This window comes from Cynara cardunculus (assembly GCF_001531365.2).
Source record: "Cynara cardunculus var. scolymus isolate 2C chromosome LG 5, CcrdV1, whole genome shotgun sequence".
Lineage (NCBI taxonomy): Eukaryota > Viridiplantae > Streptophyta > Magnoliopsida > Asterales > Asteraceae > Cynara > Cynara cardunculus.
In genome coordinates, this window is record NC_037532.1 from 24514748 (window position 1) to 24520267 (window position 5520).

Below are 5520 nucleotides of genomic sequence, written 5' to 3' on the forward strand. Positions count from 1 at the left end.
TGTGATAATTCTAGATATTTTTGTTAATCATATATGATTATGTATACTTATATTTATAGATATTTTTATGATATAAATATTATCATATGTGATAATACATTACTTATATTTAGACGTATATTATCATATGTGATATGTACAAAAATTCACATAGTGGATGATATATATCATATATGATATAAAATAGATCATATGTTAAACAAAATTTATCACACAGAACGCTTGAAAAGAGAAATACTACAAAGAAATATGTAGTTATAGCTAAAGAGCTTGCTGAAAAGAAAAAGTGGCTCGATATTGCTTCTGAAAATGAGAAAAGCAGCTCAGATGAAGAGAGAAGAGAGTTTGACAATCAGAAGAAGAAATTTGAGAAGCTGAAGAAGGAGTAAGAAGGTAAACTCCTGGATACTTCAAAGAAATTGTCTGATCTGAAGACAGAACTTGAAACTGAACAGAAAATGAGAACTGAACTCAAAGAGAAGTATGATTTAGTTGCTGTTGAACGAGACCAGCTTTTAAAGAAAGTCAAAGACTTTTCTTGTGCTCAAAGCTCAACTGGTTCTCCTTCACAGTGTAAAATCAGCTTTTATGACTGTTCCAAATCTAACAGTTATTCAAGCAGCCCTAAATCTACTGTTTCTAAGAATTGTTCTCGTTCTTCTAATCACTATTATCAAGGATACGTTATCGGGTCACCCAATTATTCTTCAAAAGTTAAAAGCATTTGGGTTAATAAGTCTGAATTTGTTTTATCTCGAAACTCTGTTGTTACTAACAATCTTTCTTGTTTTGTGAGATCCACTTCTGACTTGATAAATCATAGCAAGAGAAGGATCATGTGCTCCACATGCAAAACTACAGATTTTGTGAACAGGAAACGGTACAACAGGTGGACTGAAGACAGCAGATATCAAAAAAGTTGGAAAGGTAATAACAGGTATGATAACAATAACTGGTATGGAACTTATTCTGTATATAATCATCCTGTTAAAAGCGCGAAAAAGAAAATATCTAATAAAAATAGATGGTTTGGAAGTTATAACATCCCGCAACCTGATACTAACAAAGAAGGACCCAAGTTCGTTTGGGTACCAAAATCTGTTTGATCTGATTTTACAGGTGCGTCATTACTGCGTTGATCAGAAATTCATATAGATGATGCATAAATTCAGGGGGAGTTGTACATTGTCCAAACAAAGCTTTTGAACAACACAGTTCAGGACCCGTGCTTAAACGTTGTGGTTTCTAAACACCCAGTTTAGGACCCGTGTTAAAAATGTTTCCATTTTTTAAAATTTTTGAGTTTAACTGAAACATTACTTAAATCTACTTTCTAGGGGGAGTCTCTAGAAGTTTTTGAATAAATGTTTTCGGAAAGTACATTTTTTTAAGGAAACGAGTACATTTTCTGAGAAGGTATTTCTTGATATTTTACTTGCGTAATTTCTCATCGAACATAATTCCAATACCTGTTTCAGCTATTCTTCAAACTGTTATTATCACGCCTCTTAAATTGAAAATCATTTTCGGTGATAATACACTCGTTTGTATTCAAAGATTGTTTTTCTATTTTTTTTACCTTGATTGATACACATTTGTTATTTTTTGAATATCATAATTTATAAACTTGTTCTTACAGATCTTCATTCATTTCCCTCGCATACCGAATAATCTGATTTTGCGTATCACTTCTTCATTGATTGTGCTTCAAAGCCAAACATCTTGATCAATTTTTATCTGATCATTGTGCTTTATTTGCAATAACATTTTGATCAACCATTGTGATCAACTGAGCATAATGCTAAATTTAGGAGGGACTGAGTGTTTCACAGAAATACCTCTATGAAATGTCAGAACCGACAAACCTACCCAAGAGGACAGCCATATCTGAGTGAGCTTAAATTCAAAAAGGGTTTGTGTGCTGAGATTAAAATGAAAAAGAGAGGGGTAGTTGTTGTGAGACAAAAGAATTGATGAGAGTTGTGTCAAGATTAAAAGAATAAACAGAATCATGTTCTAAACTTCAAATTAGTGGGCATACCACATTCTATTAGTTCTCAATTCTTTCGAGACTAATATTGAAAAAGGCAATGCCCAGGCCAATTTTGTCACAACCCCACCAGCTAYTCATTTATCTCTTAACAGATAAGTGTTTCAATAACACTTGGGGCACGTAGCTCACAATCTATCAATTTCTCATTCGAAGAAATTTGATATTGAAACAGAAGGATATATGTCCCCCCCTTCAAGTCTTTTTTATCACGAATTGAGTCTGTTAAATTTGTGTAGTCCACACGGTTTATCTTTTTGAGCCTAAACAGAAGCATAGGTTGCTTTATCTTTCTACACTACACAGATTGCATTTTATATGTTATTTTACCGAAACATTCATAGATATACTTTTATAAGATATCGATGATTGAATGGAAGACCTGGTGAGATGAACCTTAAAAAGTCTCATATATACAGTACATCTGTTGTACTGAGTATATTTGTTATACTCACAAGCCAATCTTTTTATAAGATTGAAAACAATTTCATAAATTGAAATTGGTTGTTACCTTCTCATTCCCTTTAATCTGAAAAGATTAAACAAGTGGATTTGAAAAGATCTACTTACAATTTCATGAATTGACGGCTTTCGCTGAAGATTTCATTCATTCAGATGTATGATGTAATGATTCTCATTTCATCTTAATGGGGAGTATGTAATAATGAATGAAATGTTCAATTCTGAATGATATAAGAGGAATATGTTGTAAAGATCAAGGGGGAGTAACACCAAAGATCGGCAAAAGACACAAAAGGAGTATGCTGGATATTATTACTGAAGATTATTCTTGTGTTACATTGTCTGAGAGTTTTTGAATGTGAAGATCATCCTTACAACAGTTTACTGATAAGAGAGTTCTCATCAAAGAAGAAAGTTTGTGAGATTTTGTCTGAAGAAATTCGTTTTTTGGACAGAATGTTAGAATTTGTTTGTCTGAAGATTCTTAAAGATCGTATCTTGAAGATTATATCTGAAGATCGTTGCTGATACTGTTCTACATTGCCAACAGAGAAGATCATCGCGTTTCTACATTCGAGGGGGAGAATGTTAGAATATTTTTCTCAACAAACGATCGTCTGAAGATTTCAAGTGAAGATTGTTTTGAAGATTTTGTAGAAGTCATAAAGTGCTTAAAGTGACAAAGTTCAAACGAGATTCAAAGCGCGTAAATTGTTTCAAGCCTGAATACAAAGGGGGAGAATGTTATGACTGAATTTATGTATTAAATTGTATTCGTCTTGAAAAGATAAAAATTGTCTATAATTGTTGTAAAAGTCATCGTGTTTGACTTTTCTTATGATAGTTTGACTTTGATTAATGGCTTTCAAGTTTGACCCTATATAAAGGGTTTGTCTTTTGTAAAATTTATAGGAGATTTCATTTTGTACAATACGTAAACATTTGAGAGTTTATAAAGGTTTGACTTGTTGACTTTCTCTCTCATCTCCTCTCTGTTCTTGATTATAAATCTTAGATCTGCCATGAATCCTTAAAGATATTTGAAGATTGATCACATTTAAGGACTATCACACATGTGTTTCAAAACGTAGATCCAAAATTAGAGAAAAGACGGTAAAAGAGATTATGCATTAATTGTAAATATCACATGAGATATTTGATGAAATTTTTGAATTTTTTTTTATCAAAGTATATCTAGAAAAAAATTATATAAATCTTTATAAAATAATTATGAATTTATCATATTAAAAAATAAATAAATCTAAAAAATATATTTAGATTTTTAAAAATTTATCCAATTCAAAATATAATTATCTTAATTTCTAGATTCTTTTATGTTATTTTTTAATTAATGAATTATGTGGTTCATATTCATTCTCCCTAGCTTCTTGCATTATCCTCTCTCTCTCTCTCTCTCTCTCTCTCTCTCTCTCTCTATATATATATATATGGAAGAGATCAAATGCAAACCAAGTCATTTTCACAAACCGTACAAATCACATTCAATCAATCATAATTTTTTTTATATACTGGAGGAAGGTGGGGATGACGTCAAGTCCGCATGGCCTTTATGGGCTGAGATTAGGATGAAAGGTATTATCTCAACGATGCTTTTCTCTGGCTTGCTTTTCAAAAAAGGAATTAACGGGGGCCTGCACAAGCGGTGGAGCATGTGTTTAATTTTTCACGTTTTTAATTATGATGGTTGGTTAGTATTTTTATTGTGGATGGAGTTAATTATGGACATGATTATCTTCATTATATACAGAGAGGTTCAAACAAGAACATAGTAAAAACAAGAAAAATTAAATGCATGAAATAACAACCTATTTTCATAAATTTTCTGATTATAGCATTATACTTTTGTTTTTCTTTATAATATACCTTCAAATTATTTTTTATTAAGACATCGTACTTCAAAAAATCTACTCATTATAGCAATGAGTAACTTATTACCTTTTAAACCGATTAACCATTTGACTTTTTTTGCTTGTGTAACTTTAATGAGGTGATGTGGATGACACGTCATTTTGATGACTTAACTAAAATAAAAATAAAAACTTATTTCAAATTATTATTAGTGATTTTCATTTTTCATTGGTATGATCTAAAAAAATATTTAATTTTTTTTGACTTTTTTTTATTAAGTTGCATGCAAATTAAATATTCTTAGAGTAATATGAAACATTATTTTCGAAATATATTTTGTTTGTAAAAAATATAACTCTTCTTATTTTATGTTGTTCAAATAAATATATATCTTTTAAAATTATCTCTAAAATGTTAACGAAATAAATTGTGTTCTACAGTTTTTTAATATTTTAATATTAATAAATAATTCAAAAAAATATTTCCGGTATGTTTTGTCTTGATATACTGAATATTMTTAACATATGTAAATACTTTCTAATGTTTTCTATTTCATAAAAAAGGGGGCTATAGGTGCACTAGATGGAACTTTGGTACATGYGGTTGTGCCCGTTAGTCAACAAGCTAGGTATAGAGGAAGAGGAAGAGGTGAATGCTATCAAAATGTTTTAGCGGTTTGTGATTTTAATATGATATTCACATTTGTTTGGGCTGGATGGGAAGGCATTGCACATGATTCTCGAGTTCTGACAKAAGTTGCATTTAACCCAACTTCAGGATTTCCGTTTCCTCCACCAAGTATGTTTCATTTTTTTTTCTCAACATTTAAACCTCATTATGATTTATACTTTTAAATTGTATTTTGTGGTTACAGGTAAATATTATCTTTGTGATGCTGCATATACCAATACTCGTGGATTTATGACCCCCTATCGCAATACAAGGTATTGGTTAGCAGATTTTCGACGCCGACGTGCCTTGACTAAGGAAGAACGGTTTAATCATGCCCATGCACAACTTAGAAATGTCATCGAGCGTGCATACGGGGTCTTGAAAGCAAGATTTCCAATTTTAAGACAAATGGCTCCTTACCCTTTCCCAATACAAAAAGATGTAGTGATTGCTTGTTTTGCAATTCA